This window comes from Capsicum annuum, chromosome 12, assembly GCF_002878395.1.
Source record: "Capsicum annuum cultivar UCD-10X-F1 chromosome 12, UCD10Xv1.1, whole genome shotgun sequence".
Classification (NCBI taxonomy): Eukaryota; Viridiplantae; Streptophyta; class Magnoliopsida; order Solanales; family Solanaceae; genus Capsicum; species Capsicum annuum.
This window is the reverse complement of record NC_061122.1, coordinates 91026805-91048039: the sequence shown is the minus strand read 5'-3', so window position 1 is coordinate 91048039 and position 21235 is coordinate 91026805.

Below are 21235 nucleotides of genomic sequence, written 5' to 3'. Positions count from 1 at the left end.
CCCTCTTGAACTATCTAATTGAGAGAAGGGTGAGAACTCCACACATTGCAGTATATGAAACACTCTTTATTTAAGAATAAGAGTGCACCAAATTTACCAAGGGAGAACAATGAACACTGACCCACTCTGGTATTACCTGAGTACACATGCAAACATAGTATCCATCCAATCTCTATTTACAATAGCTTAATAAATTTTTGAAAAAGTTTTATTAACTTGTCTGTCACTCCAAGAAAACTTGCATCCTAAACTTGGTAACTTTTCTAGACCTTGATTGTCAAGACAATCTTGAAAATTAATAACCTCAGCAAAAAAACCTTAGAACCACCTATCCTATAATCACTCTTTAAGACTGCATTGAAATCACCTAAAATAATCCAAGATAAATAGAAATCGTGATAGACCATTCTTATATGATTCCATAATTCTTTCCTCTCATTCTTTTAATTAAAATCATAAACAAATATGGCTAAGAACTCTAATTGGTTAGGAATGTACTTAACCACACATGTCGCTGCCTGATCAGAGTCATACTTAGCCACTACATTAAACCGATCTGGCCTCCACACTTGCCATACCTCTCCATTGTAAAAAGTTATGATTGTTATGATAGACCACCCACTGAACATGGCAACAATAATATTTCCAATTTTATTTTCCTTTAATTTTGTTTCAACAAAACTAACTAAGCCTACATCTAGTTTGTTGCAAAGAAGCTTGATTTCTTTCTACTTATTAAGGCCATTTAGGCCCCTAGTTTTCCAAATAAGCAATTTAACCATCACCACTAGAGGGGAAACCTTCTCGGAACCAGCTTAGTGGTTTGTACTTGTTGATTACTATCTTCTGTAAGAATCTAATAAGTGTTCTTTACCTGGACTGCATTACCGGCTGCTCCATATTGTTTCTTCCAAATTATAACTAGTTTATTCCTGGTATAATTACCCCTATCTTGATTAACCTGTTGCATTGGTATATTTTTTATTTGGACTTTTGATGGCTCAACATCATTTACCCCTTTCATGAGTGCTATCTTTGTTGGAGAAATCTACTCTACCTCCTGCTTCTTAATCTTATTTCTTTTACAAACATTAATGGCATGCCCATATTTCTTGCTTAAATCACATATGATGGGTTTTCAGTCATAGCTAACTAGTTGCTCAATCACTTGGCCTCCTTCATACCTAAAATAAATCACCTCAAGAAGTGGATTGCCTATTTGTCCTTCTAGCAGCAACTTAGAAAAGCTTGACCCTGACTTTTGTTAAGTATTTTTATCCACAATTAATAGTTTAACCACTAGGCTACCAATTTTGCTCAAACACCTCACACTCTATTATTTGAAATCAAAACCATGTAGTTTAATCCATATAGGAACTGATGACAATTTTTACTTGGAAAAATCTATCCCTACCTTTCAAGTCCTCACAATCAAAGGCTTGCTATCAAAGTGGTAAATACAACCTTGAAATAACTCCTCTTTTCTCTCAGTCATGTGGAATCAAAGCAACAGAATCCCATTCTTCATCATGTGAAAGAATTGAAGCAAAATATTGGGGAAATTTTTTGATGATCTTATTCTATGTGAGCCAATGTATATATATATATACATATATCTTGTGTAAGAAATTAAATAATAAAAACACATGTATCGTGTCCAAGAAGCTAAATAATAAAACAATAAAAAATATATCTAAAATACTTGGATCTTTCCCAATATCCCCCCTCAAATTGGAGGGTAAAGGAGAAACCTCCAATTCATTCAACAAAATCTGATGCGATCCACTGGATAGAGGTTTAGTGAATAGATCATCAACCTGATGATCCGATGGAATGAAAGAGAGAGTAATCAAACCAAACATGAATTGTTGCCTTACAAACTAAAAAACCAATTCCACGTGTTTTGTCCTTTCATAAAAGATGGGATTCTTGGTAAAAGGATTCCTTGACCCGGGTCTATTCTGAGGTATCTCAAGACTCAAAGAGCAGCTGAAAAGTAGGAATCTATGGGCTGTTCCATGTACTGAATTAAGGTCAGTACCACAAAAGAAAGGTCTGGCGTAGTGTGGGTTAAGTAATTTAATTTTCAAAATAGGTGACGATAAAAGGAAGGATTAGACAAGGGTTGCCTATCTTCCGCAGTCAACTTAGTGTATGGGTCAAGAGGTGAAGATACTTGAGGTCCAACACAATCAAACTCATGAAGAAGGTCTAAGGTAAATTTTCTTTGACTGATTATGAAACCATGCTTCTCTCGTTGGATTTCCATTCCTAAAAAATAGTTGATTTTCCCCAAATTCTTAACTTTAAACTCTTTGTGAAGGAATGATTGAATTTTTTGAATTTAGTTAACATCATCCCCACTAATCAAAATGTCATCCACATATATTGCTATAATAGAAATCAGCTCACCTGACCTTTTGTAAAACAAAAAATAGTCATTTAGAGAGCTAGTGTAACCTTTGTAAGTTAGTGCCCCGGCTAATCTAGCATACCACTGTCTGGATGCCTTTTTTAACCCATAAAGAGATTTCTTTAATAGACAAACTGATTTAGGACTAGGATACTCCATTCCCGCAGGAAACTGCATATAGACTTCTTCCCATAGGTCTCCATGTAAAAAAGCATTAGACACATCCAATTGATTGACCTTCCAATCTCTTTTTTTAGCAATAGTAAGTAAACATCTGATGGTGGTCATCTTGACCACTGGAGAGAATGTTTTAGTATAATCCATACCATCTTGTTGAATGTCCCCCCTCACTACTAGTCTTGCCTTTAGCCTTTCAATGGTTCCATCTGATCTGTGCTTTACCTTGTACACCCTTTATAGGGAAAAACTTTTTTTCCTGGAGAGAGTTGAACTACATCCCAAGTATGATTTACCTCCAAAGCTGTAATCTACTATTTCATAGCATCAATCCACCCTTCATGCTGAGAAGCCTATGCATAACTGTTGGGTTCAATAATGTTTGAAATAGAGTGAAAAACCTATTGATTAGAAAGAAATAAAGAACTAAAACAATAAGATATTGCTTTAGTAGGATTGATGAAATAGGAATTAGTGACATCAGTTAAAACCATAGAATTACAAATATAATCTGCAAGGTATGCAGGTTTTAGAGTCACTCTCATTGATTATGGTGGTCATCTTGACCACTGAAGAGAATGTTTTAGTATAATCCAGACCATCTTGTTGAATGTCCCCCCTCACTACTAGTCTTGCCTTTAGCCTTTCAATGGTTCCATCTGATCTGTGCTTTACCATGTACACCCTTTATAGGAAAAAACTTTCTTTCCTGGAGAGAGTTGAACTACATCCCAAGTGTGATTTACCTCCAAAGATTCAATCTACTATTTCATAGTATCAATCTACCCTTCATGCTGAGAAGCCTGTGCATAACTGTTGGGTTCAATAATGTTTGAAATAGAGTGAAAAACCTATTGATTAGAAAGAAATAAAGAACTAAAACAATAAGATATTGCTTTAGTAGGATTGATGAAATAGGAATTAGTGACATCAGTTAAAACCATAGAATTACAAATGTAATCTGCAAGGTATGCAGGTTTTAGAGTCACTCTCATTGATTTCCTTATTGGAGTGATTGGTAAAGGATTAGGATTGGGTGAAAGAAGTGTGTTGGGTGGAATGGAAAGATGAGGTAAATTAGGTTTTGTAGTGGGTGATATAGGTGTAGGATGTTGGAATGGTTGGGAACTGTATGGACTAGGTTATCCAAAAGCATGATCATCTTAATTTATTTGAATGGTGGTGAAATCTGTGTGAAAAAAGGAATTTCTGTTAAGGGGCTGTTTGGAAGTAAAAGGAAATATAAGTTCATGAAAATGAACATCTCTAGAGATAAAAACTTTGTTGGATTCAATGTCCAAAACTTTATATCCCTTTTGTATTTGTGGATATCCAAGAAAGACACAAGTTATTGCTCTTTAATCAAACTTTGTCCTTTGTTGAGACAAAGTGTTGGAGTAGAATAAGAAGCCAAAACTTTCGAGTTTTTCATAATTAGGTTCCTTCCCCAAAGGAACTTGATACGGTGTCTTCCTTGAAGAACACTAGAGGAAAACCTATTTATTAAATGTGTCACTGTAAGAATAGACTCACCCCAATATGAGATTGGAAATTTAGATTGAAAAATCACTCCTCTAGCAGTCTCTAAGAGGCACCTGTGCTTCCTCTCTACCATTTCATTTTGTTGTGGAGTGGCTGGATATAAAGTTTGATGGATAATGCCTTGTGACTGCGGAAATAAGCTCTCTTGGCTCCCTTTTCCCAATTCAAAAGTATTGTCAGATCTGATACTCTTCACTTTGAGATTAAACTATCTCTCAATCATAACCAAAAAATTCTTCAGAGTAGGAAAGACATTACTCATAGAGCTTAGCAGAAAAGTCCAGGTTGCCCTACTATGATCATCAACAATGGTAAGAAACTATCCATAACCATTGTAAGTAGAGCACTTATATGGACCCCATATGTCAATATGGATTAAGTCAAACAACCCTTTGGACTGAATTTTGCTAACAAGAAAAGACAGCCTACTTTTCCTAGCTTTAGGACACACATCACAAACTAAAGAAGAATTAGAAGCAAATGAATAGAACTCAACATCTTCATTGCTGGATAAGGCAAATGTCCCAATCTTACATACCATAAGTCAACATTAGAAATAACATTTGCCAAAACTTGAAAAAAAAGCTAAAACTGTACGAGGACTAGAGTTGGAATTGTTTCCCTTTTGAAAATAAACTACATCTTCATGACACTTAGAGTTACTAGGATGCAATAGATATAATCCCTTATTAACTTCACCAAAAGCTTGAGTGTTCTTCATTAAAGGGTTCTGTAAGACACAACCACTAGGAGTAAATAATAGATCATATTTATATTGACAACATAACCTATGAACACATAAAAGGTTATATTTAAAGTCAGGAACATGAAAAACATTTTCCAAAATTAAATTTGGAAGAATAGAAACACTCCCTATATGAGTATCAATAATTTTGAAAGAATTGGGCAAGATCAGACTCAAAGGCACAGGAAGAACTTTTAAAAAAACAAAGGACCTAGAATCATAACACATATTTTCTAAGGCTCCTGAATCAATAATCCATGTCCTAGTATTGAACACAGAAAAACATTTTCCATGATATTTCAAAATAGTACCAGTAATAGCATTTGGATTAAAACCTGCGCTTGAGGTTCCTGCCTTTATGTCCTTTGCCACCTGCTGAACTAAGCTTGCATATTGGTCTTTGTTCATGTTCATGAATGAAATGTATTTATTGGTAAGTGTCTCCTCCTGTGCAATATTTCCTTTTTCCATTTCTTCTCCTGTAGTCACACTATTTTTTTTTGCAGAACCTAGATAACTCTTAGTTTTTGTGAATTTAAAATCATCTGGGAATCCATAAAGCCTAAAACAATCATACTCAACATGCCCCACTTTACCACAGTAAGTACAAGTTACATTAGGATTATATTTAGCTTTTCTATGCTTTCCTTTGGGAATGGGTTTCCCATTTCTTTGGTAGTTGTTTCCTGCAAACTTTTGTGTTGGGATTGTTGATTTGATATTTTGATTTCCAAAATTTTGATTGAATATTCCTTGAGTTGTTTCCATGAAAGCTCCAGATTCAGTTGAAAAAGTTGAATTCACATACACTTCCCTCCGATTCTCATGTTGAAGTAGTAGTGAATATGCATGATCAATAGTTGGCAAGGGGTTCATCAATAAGATATTTCCCCTTGCTTGTGCATATGCATCATTAATCCCCATTAGAAACTTGATTAGCTTTTAATCTTCTAAGGACTTTTCTAGCTTTTATTTTCCTTGACATGTACACTCACAAGTGCAACAAATAGTATGATTAAGAGACTCTAATTCATCCCAAAGTTTCTTTAGCCTAGTAAAATATCCTGCTATGTCGTTAGTTCCCTGAACCAGTTCTGAGATCTCCTTTCACAAATAATATAGCTTAGCACCATTAGATCTACCAAACCTGTACTCTAAGCTATCCCACAATTCTTTGGGTGTCTTGGAATAGATCACGCTATCCCCAATCTCTCTTGATAAAGAATTGAGCAACCATGATATCACCATGTCATTGCAATAAATCCATTGTTCATAGTCAGTTGCATTGAGATCTGGTGCTTTACATGTTACATTAATGAATCCAAATTTTTTTTTCACAAATAAAGCTATCAATACTCCTCTTCTCCACCCTGGAAATCCTCTTCCATTAAAGATGAAGTTGACAACGGTCATACCCGATGAATCTAAAGGGCAAGATAGTAAGGATGATTCGTATTGATCCCAGGTGCAGTAGGAATTGCAGCTGTAGTATGAGCTGCAGTGGTAGTGTTAACCATACTTGGAGTATCGTGTTGATCCATTTAAATCAAGTGATGCTTGAAGGGAAGAAGAGAGATTGGATCGAGCTACCTTTCTAATACCATGAAATAATTGAAGTTAATAGTGGGGAAATTTTCTAATGATCTTATTCAATATGAGCCAATGTATATATATACATATATCTTGTGCAAGAAGCTAAATAATAAAAATACATGTATCTTGTACAAGAAGCTAAATAATAAGAAAATAAAAAAAATATCTAAACACTTATATCTTGTCCAATATCATGACACTTTGTTAAAACCTAACTTTCCCTACTGTTGCTAGATAAAACCATTAAGTACATCAAATGGAGGATATGCTCCTAGAACATAACAGATCATACAATCTTCTAGTATTCGACCTCTAATTCAATATCTCCATCATTAATATCTACCAATACTTATTCCCCTATTCTAGTTAGTGCCACACAATACATCTTAAAGCTAATCTTCATCATCTTACTAATATCAAATTTGTCCTAAATAAATACCCTAGGCCCAATGACCTTACTAGCACCAACACTAGTTTGATCTTTATTATCCACCACGTTTCCACCTCATTGGCCTAGGAATATGGTGATCTAGTAGCTTCCAACTACTTTTTTACATTCTCCTATAAAACTGCCTTTGATTTATACTGAACTTTACTTCCTTGAATTTGAGTACTATTATCTCTTTACCCTTTTCCTTCCATCAATGGTGCTGAAATCAAGGACCCAGCTTGGGTTACCGAACTCCCTCTATTACTTAGAGAAACCAACCCTTTTGCTACAGCTATCGATTCACTCAACACTGGTTTACTACTTCCCGCATTACTGTTACATTACTTAGAAGTCATTGTGGACCACCATTTTCTCTTTCACTACCCCTATTCAGTTTCATACCCGTTCCATGAGAATTCCCCTTCATCATAGTAGCCAGAGTCAGATTTGGTCTCCTACCCATTGAGGGAACATGTTAGCAATCATTTACCGGGAGAACCATTGCTCATTTTAACTTTTATTTCAATACGTATGTTTTATAAAGTAACAAACCAACTATCTTATTTATGATAGAGTGTTGGTCGATAAGAACTCCCACGCCTAGAGGATGAAAGTATCAAAATAAGGATATTGAGGTGGATATGTTGGCATATTAGGAGAGATAAAATTAGGAACAAAGATATCCGAGATAAGACAGGAGTGACCTTCATTGTGGACAAGATGAAGAGGGCGAGACAAATATGGTTTGGGAATACTAATAGGAGATGCATATACTCTCTGAGAAAGCATAATAGGTTGAATTATATAGCGGGTATGAGAAGAGGTAGAGGTATGCCAAAGAAGTTTTAGAAGAGGTGGTTTAAAACGACATGGCACACTTGCAATTTATTGAGGACGTGTCCCTAGATAGAAAAACTTGGAGGTCGAGGATTAAGATAGAAAATTATTAAGCCGTTGTATGTTGTATGGTCTCCTAATCAATATTGTTATTACTCTCTTACTATTTTATCTTTCTATTCTAGTATCTCTTTAGCTTCGATTATCGTATTATTTAGTATTTTTTGATCTTCTATTTTGTTAATATTCTCTTATCCATTTGTTTTCAATATTGATTCTTCAGTACTATATGTTTTTTTGCATGCTTGAGTTAAGGGTAGATCAAAAACATCTTTACTTTCTCAGGTATAAGTAAAGTTGCGTTTACATTACTCTCTCAAAAACCCTCTTAAAAAATTATATGAGGTATGTTGTTATTGTACTGCTAGTAATTAAGAGGGAAAGGCCAAGTATGGATTCTAGTTTTCCTCTTGATTTTATACTTGCCACGACCCAAAAACAAGGGCCATGATGGGACTTGTCGTAGCGAACCTTGACAAGTAAGCCTATCACCCAAAATGTTACACAAGGGGGAAGAGACAGAAAAAACCCCAAGTTAAGGCTTTTAGAACAAAGCCGAACCATATACAAATATAATATGAAAACGGAACGTACAACCAGAAATATTATACCAAACTCCCAAAACCTAGTGTCAATAGTGTAAGAACTACTAATACAATCCATGAGTCAAATACATCAGAATATCAATATCTGTCTCCGAATACTATTAAAGACATAAGCTAATACAGAAAGATGGAAGTGGACCTTAGACGCATGAAAGTCCATCCGCTACCTTGAACAACACTGAAGGTGCTCGAAATTAAGCCATGTGAGACACACCCACACCAGAATCTGCACCAAAAAGGTACTGTAGTGATGAGTACGGTCCACTTGTGCTTAATAGGTATCATAGGCCGACCAAACATAGTATAAAAATAAATTTTACAAAATACACACTAAGGGCACATTACCTGCAATTAGATAATGTCCCACAACAGTAGCCCACATTGCTTGCACTAACAGTTCTGTAATATCCACATATAATACAATAAAACACCAGAAAAGAAGACAAGTATACATTTATACCATATATAAGCAAAGGAATGAGAACAACATATACGAGAGCATTAAGTAAAAGTAAGGGAGGTTAATATAATGGATAGGTAACAATTTAAACAAAATATACACCCACATCACAAGCATAATAAAGTAAACACAATAAAAATGATGATGATGTAATGCACGAGGTCGTCACATAACCTCCGAGACTATCGCATAACCTCTATATACACTTATGGAGCTAAAGCTTCCCGACATAGGACAAATAGGGGGTCATCAACCCGTATACAATCCATATATCTGTATCTCCTCCCGGAAACTCCCTCGAGGAGGGTTTTGTAAGATGTTACATTTTCTGTCATAAAAAGATGTTGACAATTTTTCTCAGTATTTCCACTATGGTACCATTGTTTCATGAATGAGTATGAGGATGCAATGCTCACAACAAACTGCAATGAGAATTTCCACAACCAACCACAATGGGTTTTTCCACAATCAACCAATATAACATCACGTGAGCCAAATATCCACTCATTATTTCCAACCATTCATGACATCTAATATAATTCATATGCCAATAGAGTATGAATACATCACAATACACAATTGGAACCACAATTTGCTTTTCATCAAACAAAACACAATTATTCTCATGTACATAGGCTATCAACATCACATAGGACCCCTCATGGTCACACATAGTACGTAATATACCAAATCCATCAATTTCATCACATATTGGCCCCAACAAGGGCACAAACAATAAGATAATCATTTTTCATGATTAGTTCCCATACCCTTAATACGTATTTTATATCAATATTAACTACCCATATAGTTTGAAAAAAGTTAAGCCATAACGTACCTCAAAGGCTGAAAATCTGTCCACAACACTTCAATTCCAAAGCCCTAATCTTCACGAACGGACCCAAAACAAACTAAAACATCAAAATATATAATCTATATGTCAATAGGAAGCCAACAATACCCATATTGCCTCGTTTCAAGTCAGGGTCAAAATGGACCCCCAAAATGGATTTTCAAAAAAGAAGGCCAAAATGGTAACTTTATTCCAAAAACATGTTCACCATATTTTTAAGAGTCTACAATTGAAAACCCAAGCAAAAATGAGGTCCGAATCAAAGAAAAACTATTTTTAATCTTTACTGGGTAAAATCTTCGAAATTTATTTCAAAATCAAGAATCAAAGTTATTTTGAAGATGGAATTGAGGTAAAACTAATAATTATAGGTTAAGAAACTCATTCAAGCGAAAAAGGAGTAAAATTTAGGTTTAAATTTGAGGAATGCCATTTTTAGGCCTGACGGGCCAAAATTCTCAAATTTCATACTTGGATTCGTGTTTAAAACAAGAACTAATGTTAAAGAAGAAAGAAATTAGTTGAAATGATTGTAATAGTGCTTACCAAAACGTAGAAATGGATAAAGTTGCTCAAATCCATGAAATCTTTAGCTCCAAGTCTTAAAAATAGTAAAAAATGGCGAAAACTAGGTATTTATATACCTAGGCTTCGCGATCGCAGACAAGGTTCACGATTGCGGTACCTCGCCTGTCAAGGGTATCGTGATCGCGGAAAGGGTATCATGATCGTGACACCTTGACTGCATGCCCAATTATGATCATGATAGGAGCATTACGATCATAGGTGCACCAGTTGAATCATGCACTAGCTGGGGGCTTGGTGCATTCAAAGTCTCCGAGGGCCCCTCAGAATTCATCCAAAATCCTATGAGCGCAAATAAACTATGCTACCATATCAAATTCGACGCTCCAGACTCAATAGAAATATCAAATTTTTGAAAAAATATCATTTCACAAATTTGACCCCTAAAATCCAAAATCATAACTTTCTAAACTAAGGGTCGAAATGAGATATGGAGGCTATAAAACTACAACAACTATGTTACCACCCTACAATCAACGTTTCGGATTTGTTGGAGCAGTTCATTTTATAATCCATCGCACGGATCAAAAGATATTAGCAGAATTCAACTATAAGGCTCTCAAAGCAACCAAAAACGACAAAATCACATAAATGGCACCAAATTGCATCAGAAATCGTGCCAATCATCCCCACATCTCAAAAATACAACAATCCAACTACGAGGAGGGGTAAAATATTCAAATCACAAAAAACACATATTTCACATATTTCATCAAAATATTCAAGTTGTTACACCATCCACCACTAAAAATCTCGTTCGCTCTCGAACTTAAGGCAAGAGAAATACCTAAATCAACAAGGAGCTGGGGATAAGAACTACGCATAACAGACTCAACCTCCCGTATAGCCTCATCTACAGGTCGATGCTCCATTGGACCTTAACCACAGGAATAACTCTACAGCACAACTGTCTAACATCCCTAACCAATATGGAGACTAGCTTTTCAACAAAAAGAAACCCTTCATCCAACTGAATCGACTCCCAACCAATGACAAGAGACTCACCCAAAATGTAATGGAAAAGCATAAAAACATAAAGAACTAGATGGACAATTGATAAATCTGAGGGAAAAGCTAACTCATAAGCCATATCACCAATAGTCCCAAGAATCTCAAATAGTCCAATATACCTGGGGTTAAGCTTGCTCTTTTTCCCAAACTCATAACACCCCTCATGGGTGAAACTCAAAGGAAAACATAATAACTAACACTAAATATTAAGGCACAAAGTCTACGATCAACATAAAATTCTTGCCAACTCTACGCTGCTGGAAGTCTATCTTGAATGATTCGAACTCTATCCAAAGACTCATGAAGCAAGTCCGTAACTCAATGTCTAACCTCAGAAACCTCGAACCAACCAACTGGAGAGCGACAACACCTACCATACAAGGCCTCAAAATAAGCTATATCAATGCTTGAATGGTGCTATTATTATAAGCAAACTCCACCAAGGCTAAATGCTATTCTCGTTGACCACCAAAATCTATCACATAAGCACGAAGCATATGCTTTAAAACTTGGATAGTGTTAGACTGGTGGTGAAATACTATGATAAGGACAACCGGAGTACCTAACTCATCCTGAAAGGTTTTTAAAAAGTGAGAAGTGAACACAACACCTTGATTCAAAATGATAGACATCGGCACACAATGTAGCGCATAATCTCCCGAATAGATAAAGGGCAACCTCTCAGCACTGAAAGACACCTACATAGGACTGAAATGTACAAACTTGGTAAATCGATCCATGATGACCAAAACACTATTAGATCCATGGAAAATATGATGCAGCCTATACACAAAATCCATAGTGATCTGTTTCCACTTCCACTTAGGAATGGGTAATCTCTAAAGTAATTCACTAGGCCTCAAATGCTAGGCCTTCACCTGCCGACAACAAAGGCAACGAGCTATAAAATTTGCTACATCCTTCCTCATAATACCCCACCAGTAATGCTATCTTAAGTCATGATACATCTTAGAAACTCTCAAATGGATAGAATGCTAGGAACAATAGGCCTCCTCCAAAATTAATATAATCCAATCTCCCACTCTTGACACATAAACTATGTCGTAATTCCTCAAAACACCATCAAAATAAAGTGAGGCTTCGTTAGCCTCACCATTTAACACCTTATCTCAACGCCACATTATCAAACTGATGAGCTCGAATTTGCTCTATCAAAGAAGATCCAGACTCCAGAAATGCCAAAATACACCGTAGTGTCAAAATATCAAGCCTAACCATTTGCTTAGCCAAATACTGAACCTCTTAGGCCAAAGGCCTCTCTTGGGTCAAAAGATGCACCAAGCTACCCATGATAGTCGACTTCCAACTCAAGGCATATGCAACCATATTAGCCTGGCCTGGATGATAAAGAATAGTAAAATCATAATCCTTAAGCAACTCAAGCTAATGATGCTACCTCATATTAAGATCTCGCTGGGTGAAAAAGTACTGAAGGCTACGATGATACGAGAAAATCTCACAATAGACTCCACACAATTAGTGCCTTCACAACTTTAACACAAAAACAACCGCACATAATTCAAATCATGGGTTGGGTGATTCTTCTTATAGGGATTCAACTGATGAGACACATAAGTAGCCACCTTACCCCCCTGCATCAACATAATACCTAACCTAACAACTAAAGTATCACAAAATATGGTAAAACCCATGCCCTCATTGGGTTAGGTCATGATAGGAGCTGAGGTCAACAAATCCTTGTGCTTTTGGAAACTCGCCTGACAAGCATCGAATTACTAAAAGGAAATTTTCTTCTGAGTCAACATGGTCAATAGATCTACAATAGATGAAAAACCCTTAATAAAACGTTGAAAATAACCTGCCAAGCTAACAAAATTCCAAATATCGATGGGTGAAATAGGTCTAGCCCTATCGTGAACCATTGCAACCTTAGTTGGATCAACCATAATGCTTTTATCAGTCACCAAATGATCCGAGAAAGAAAAGGACTCTATCCAAAACTCACACTTGGAGAACTTGGCATACAACATTTCATCCCTCAATCTCTAAAGCAAAATATACAAATGCTCCTCATGATCAGCCCCACTCTTGGAATAAACCAAGATATCATTAATAAGTACAATAATAAAGGAGTCGAGATACAGTCGAATACCTAATTCATTAACTCCATAAATGCAGATGGGCATTTGTCAACCCAAACTACAAGACCAAGAACTCATAATAACCATATATAGTTTGAAAAGCCACCTTTGAAATATATAAAGCTTAATCCTCAACTGGTGATACCCAGATCTCAAATCAATCTTTGAAAACACCGCGATACCTTGAAGTTGATTGAAGAAATCATCAATATAACGAAGTGGATACTTATTCTTAATCATCACCTTATTCAACTATCGATAATTAATGCATATCCATATAGATCCATCCCTCTTCTTCATAAATAAAATAGGTGTACCCCAAGGTGATACATTAGGTCAGATAATCCATTATCAAATAGCTCCTATAACTGATCCTCTAATTAATTCAAATTGGCTGGGGCCATCCTATAAGGAGAAATAGAGATGGGCTTGGAGCCCAGTTCAACATTAATAGCAAAATCAATATCACGATTTATAGGCATACTAGGAAAATCCATAGGGAACACATCCATGAACTCATGGACAACACGACCAGAATCCAAAAAAGGAGGTGAAGCAACATTAGTATCACAAATATGAGCCAAATCTGATAAACATCCCTTCTCAACCAATCGTAGAGCCTGAATATAAGATATAACCCTTTTAGGACCTGGATGAAGCCCATCCTTCCAAGTTATCCTCGACACACTAGGCAAAGCTAAAGGCATGATCTTAGTATAATAATGTAGAACTGCATGGTATGAAGCCAACCAATCCATACCAAAGATGACATCAAAATCAATCATATCTAACATAAGAAATTCTACCCAAGTATCACGCCCAGAAAAAGTCATAATACAAGACCAGTAAACCCAATCTACCACTAAAGAATCTCCTACTGGGGTAGATACATAAATAGGCATGGCAAGAGGCTCACTAACAAAATCAAAACCCAAAGACAAATATACAAACATATAGGAGAAAGTTGATCCAGATCAAATATCCCAAATACAGATCTAAAACAAACAGGGATGATACATGTGATCACAACATCAGAAGCCTCTTCCTCTGGTGTAGCGGATATAGTATAGCACTGTTCATGACCACCAACTGGATGAGTAGCCCCATGACCACCACTATGGGTTCCACTACTTCTATCTCTCGTATCTCTTGTAGAACCCCTACCCTTCACAGTTGAAGTAGGACTAGCTTTAAACATAATGGGGATAGTCCTTGGCCAAATGGCCAATCTTATCACACACAAAGCAATCTCTATGACCTAACTCAAAAGAAGAAGGTACCACTTGGCTTGGATGGCCACCTTGAACTACTGGTCCAGAAGACCCACTACCAAAACTCTGCAAGACTGCCTACACCAGTCTACCTTGATACCCATAAGAACCTCTAAAATATTTACCTCGAGAAGCCTGACCTATACACTCACCAAAATGGCGTACCTTTATGGTGCCTCTCTGAGATGCTTGTAGAATACCCTCAGTCATCTTAGCATGATCCATTATTACTCTGAAAGGATGCTCCAAATGCATCCATCTGAGACAGATAATTGAAGAAAGGCATCCAAACCCTTTATGAACTTCTAAATCTTCTCAAACTCAGTATAAATACTGGCATAAGATATCTGGATAAGGAATGAAAGCGTTCCTCATACACTGTAATAGTCATAGAGCCCTACTCCATGCAATCAAACTCATCTCTGTCTATTCCATTATAGTATAAGGAATAAACCTCTCCCAAAAGGCATCAACAAAATAATCTTGAGCCTTCTTAGGAGAAACAAGAGGTCTACAACCAATAAGTGATCTCCATCAATCTCTAGCAACATCTCTCAATTGATAAGTAGTTTAAGCAACCATATATGACTCAAGAAAACCCAAATTATTCAACTTATCTTGATAATTATTTAGGAACTCATAAGCATCCTTGTCCACAATACCACTGATTATAGGAGGACCAGAATAAGTAAATCTCTCAAACCTTTCCTGATCATCAGAAAATATCATTGTATTTATAGCAAGAGGAGGCATGGTGAATTTGGTAGGCTGATATCCTATTTGATGAGGTAACATAGATGAAGGCTAAACTCTCAACCTCAGAACACCATACTCTACTGTTCGTGCTGAAATAGGAATAGTACTTGAGGTCTAAAGAGTACCCAAAATAAAAGTAGGTGCAACTAGAGGATCAATACTCGAGACTTGAGAAACACCGACATAACCAAAGGAGACTCTTCTATATGGGCTAGCAAATACACCAACTACCCCTCTAAGACTATGAAAGAAGAACTCAGTAAAACTAAGTAGGAACCACACCTCTAATATACTCAAAATGAGGCTCAAGTGAAAGTCCCTTAGGACTACACCTAAATAAGAAAGATCCACACCCTCGTCTATACCCTCGAGTCCATCCATGACTCTAGGATTACCGTCTAGATGAAGGCTATATATTTCTGCCCTCACGAGACCTAGTCGACACCATCTTCATAGAAAAAAGTAAAATATGACTGAGAACACAAGGTATGAAGGAAATTCATATGATAAATAATAAAATAAGGGAAATTTTCTAAATCCATCTTATAACCTCTTGAAGATAGATACAGACGACTATGTGTTGATCTGTAAGACTCTATTAGACATCTTGTTCTTACACCATTGAGACCAATGAACCTGACTTCTTGATACAAATTTTTCACGACCGAAAAACAAGGGTCATAATGGCACTTGTCACGACAAACCTTAACAAGTAAGCATATCACTCAAACTGATACACAAGAGGAAAAATAGAAATAACTCCAAGGCAAGACTTCTAGAACAAAGCTGAACCATTCAAATATAATATAAAATGGAGCATACAACCAAAGATTGTATACCAAACTCCCAAATCCTGGTATCAATAGTGTAAGAACTACTAATACCATCCATGAATCAAATATCTTAGAATATCCAAAAGGAATAATATCTATCTCTAAATACTAGTAAAGATATAAAGTAATATAGAAAGATAGAAGTGGTCCCCATATGTTTGAAAGTCTAACCGCTACATTGAACAACTCAAAAGTCACCTAAATCAAGCAACGAGAGATACACCCGCACTATAATCTACACCAAAAGAGCACAATAGAGATGAGTACAACTCACTTGTACTTAGTATGTATCATACGCTGATTGAGAAAAGTAGAAAATAAAGCATACAAAATACACAATAAGGCACATCACCTATAATAAAAAAATATCCCAGAATGGTAGTCCACTCTGCTTACACTAACAGTCTTATAATATCTATATATAATACATCAAAGAACCATAAAAGAATACAACCATACAATTATATATAAGCAAAGAAAGGGGAACACCATATAGGAGACATTAAGTATAAGTAAGGGAGGTTAGAACAATGGATAGGTAACAAGTCAAACAGAATATACAATCACATGAAAAAGCATAATAAAGTAAACACTATAAGAATGGTGATGATGATGATGGAATGCATAAGGTCATCGCATAACCTTTGAGACTGTTACACAAGGCCTATATACACCTAAAGAGCTAAAGCTTCCTGATGTAAACCCATTAGGGGTTCGTCAATATATATATAATACATATATCCATGTCTCCTCCCTGGCACATCCCATAGAGAGGGTTTTTAAGATGTTATATTTTCTACCATAAAAAGGTGTTGCCAATGTTTCTTAGTATTTCCACGGTGGTACCATTGTTTCATGAATGAGTATGAGGATGCAATGCTCATAACCAACCACAATGGGTATTTTTACAACCAACCACAATGAGTATTTTCACAATCAGCCAATATACCATCACGTGAGCCAAATATCCACTCATTATTTCCAACCATTCATGAAATCTAATATGATTCATATTCCAATTGAGTAAGAATACATCACAATACAAAAGTAGTAAGACAATATACTTCTCATAAAAAACACAATTATTCTTATGTACACAAGCTACCAACATCACAGAAGATCCCACATGGTCACACATAGCATGTAATATACCAAATATATCAATTACATCACATATAGGCCCCCATACATTCACAACACAATAAGATAACCATTTTTATGATTAGTTGCCACAGTCTTAATATGCATTTTGTATCAGTATTAACAACCTAACCCAATCCAAAAGAAGTTAAGCCATAACCTACCTCAAAGGCTAAAAATCAATTTGTAATATTTCAATACCGAAGTCCTACTCTTCATGAATAGGCACAAATTAACTAAAACAATAAAATATATAATCTATGCATTAAAGGAAGCCAATGAAACCCATATTGTCTAGTTGCAACTCTGGGTCAAAACGGATCCCAAAATGGATTCTCAAAAAAGAAGGGCAAAATCATAACTTTGTTCCATAAACACATTCCTCATATATTTTAGGAGTATACAGCTAAAAATCTAAGCAAAAATGAGGTCCAAATAATTTCTTTTTTAAACTTTACCAAATAAAATCTTAGAACTCCATTTAAAAATAAAAAATCGAAGTTGTTTTGAAGATGAAATTGAGGAGAAACAAATAATTATAGGATTATAAACTCATTCAAGTTAAAAAGGACTGAAATTGGGGTTTAAATTGGAGGAATACCATTTTAGGCCTTACGGGCCAAAATACCCAAATACCGTACTTTAGTTCGTATTTAAAACAAGAAATTAATGTTAAGGAAGAAAGAAATTAGTTGAATAAGAGTAATGGAGATTACCCAATCTTAGAAATGGAGAAAGTTTCTCAAAATCACAAAACCCTAAGTTCCAAGTCTCAAAATTAGCGAAAAATAGGTATTTATAGAGTTTTTTCCAATACCAGCTACAATCATTAAGAGGAAAGTGAGCCCATAAATCACCCTCTCCTTTCAAGTAAATGTCATGAACCCACTTCACCCACAATATCTCCTTCCTCTACTACTTCCAATAAATTAATTTACCTACAGTAGACATATTCAACAACCTACAAGTTCTTGATATTTAAGCCACCTTTATCTTTAGGACAATAACCATGGCACTAATCTACAAGAGATAATTTCCTTTTCTCATAAGCCCCAGCCCATAAGTATGCTTTATATTTTTTATCCACATAACACACTCCAAGGAAGAAGAAATATAGAGCCCCAAAGTTTTTGCAAAGTGAAGACCACTAAGTTAGCTATCTACAACCTCCCAGCATATGACAAATGCCTTGAACATGCATTCTTTAGATTTTTAGTCTTCATGCTAAGTTGACGACAATATAACTTGGACCATTTCTTGTAGGAAAATAGAAAGCACAAGTATATTATAGGTAATCATCCTGCAGAAAATCAAGTAAGGCAAGCAATTCCTACTTACTTTTGACACACACGCAGTAATGAACATGTTAGCTCATCATCTGTAGATAAGCCAAAAGTTGCTGAAAAACACTTATAGCCTCCCCTACCCTATAAATTGACTGCTTATTACCCATACAAAATATCATTAAATCATTTTCAATGTGAGATAAGTGAGCTCTAATTCCTTGCATATAGGATGATACCTGAAATTAGGTAATACACTCATTCTTTTCAATATTCTGGTAAAGTATTCCATTACTAGAAAAAAATTAAGGGTTAAATTAGATCCTCTTATCTCACCCATTCTTTCTTTAAACATACATGCTCTTCTCTACTCACTTTCATTGAAAAAATAGTGGTAGTACCACACTACATCACCATGTCAATAAATTTTTGAGGGAACCTATAGCTTGCTAACATTTCCCTTAAAAAATCTCAATCCACCATATAATAGGCCTTCATAAAATCAATTTTCTTAAGACATCTAGGTGTATTTTTCCTCTTATATTTCCTCAACAAGTCATGAAACACGAATACATTTAGAATGAGAGATATCTCTCTTTTACAAAAGTAGCTTGTGTTGGATTGACCATCTCAGGCGAAACTAAGGCAAGTCTATTACATAAGAGATTAGAAATACATTTTTAAAGTTTATTACAACATGATATAAGCCTAAGATGGCCTTCTGAATCTGGTCTTCCATCTTGTGGATTAAAGAGATAATTGTAGTATTCAACTGTTTCAGAACTATACCATTATGAAAAAAATTCCTGGATAGCCTCATATACATCACCTCCAATGATGTCCTATGTAGCCTTAAACAACCCTCGACCATAACCATAAAGGCTAGGTCTTTTCTTCTTATTAAAGTTGAACACGACCTTCTTCATCTTAAGAGCAATAATATATTATAAAATCTGGACCTAAAGTGCATCAGTTAGTCTTGGGCCTTGAGTGAAAAGCATGCTACTATATTACACCCTTATACCTCCAACACCACCTAATAACTCCTAAAAATAGTACCCAAAATGTTAGAGATTTGGATCTGATTATGCTGTAATCGTCCATGCTTGCCCTTTAACCTGGTCACAATTATTGCAACCTTTTATTTTTAATTATTTAGAAGAAATATTTTGTTTTATCATCCCCCAAACTTATATGAGTGGCCTTACTTCTCTGAACAAGGACAAATTTTGTAAGATAAGATGACTTCTAAAACTTCTACCTTATTTCCTTCTTTTCTTTCTCAAAATTTCAATGAATAGATTTTATTGTGATATATATTATATCCTATGAAGAGCATCTCTACCCTTATTAGCATGTTCTAACAAGTTATTAAAGTGCGGTTTATACAATATTTTGAGTGTTCCTTTTAATATTTTAAGCATCTGCACCACCCTATACATACTGTGACCTACAACTGGTTTATTTAATCCCTCTTGAACTATATAATTTAAAGAGGGGTGAGAACTCTAGACATTGCAGTATATGAAACACTCCTTATTTAAGTACCAGTGTACATCAAATTTTCCATGAGAGTACAATGATCTCTAACTCCCTCTGGTATCACCTAGGTACAGCTGCAAACATAGTATCCATCAATCATAATTTACAATAGCCCAATAAATTTTTGAAAAATTTTATTAACTTATTTGTCACTCTAAGTAAAATTGCATACTAAACTTGGTAATATTTCTAGACCTCAGTTATCAAGACAATCTTGAAAATTAGTAACCTCAGCAAAAAAACCTTAGAGCCACCTAGCCAATCATCACTCTTTAAGACTGCATTGAAATCACCTAAAATAATCCAAGGTAAACTACAACCTAGGTAGACCATTCTTATGATTCCATAATTCTTTTATCTTATCCTTTTGATGAAAATCATAAACAAATATGCCTAAGAACTCTAATTGATCAGGAATGTACTTAACCACACTTGTCACTGCCTAATTATAGTCATACTTAGCCACTACATTAAACCAATTTGGCCTCCACACTAGCCACTCCTTTTCATTGTAAAAAGTTATGATGGATGTGATAGACCACCCACTGAACATGGAAACAATAATATTTACAATTTTATTTTCCTTGATTTTTGTTTCAAAAAAATTGATTAGACCTACATCGAGTTTATTGCAAATAATCTTTACTTCTTTCTACTTATTAAGGCTATTTTGGACCCCAGTTTTCCAAATAAGCAATTTAACCATCACCACTAGAGGGTAAACCTTCTAAAAACCAGCTATAGTGGTTTGTGTTTGTCGATTACTATCATTTGTAATAATCTAATAAATGTTCTTTACCTGGATTGCATTACCTGCTGCTCTATGTTGTCTCTTCCAAATTAGAACTAGTTTATTCTTGGTATCATTAACCCTAGATTGATTAACCTGGTGCATTGGTATCTTCTTTATTTGTACTTTTGATTACACATCGTCATTTACCCCTTTCTTGACTACCATATTTATTAGAGAAATCTA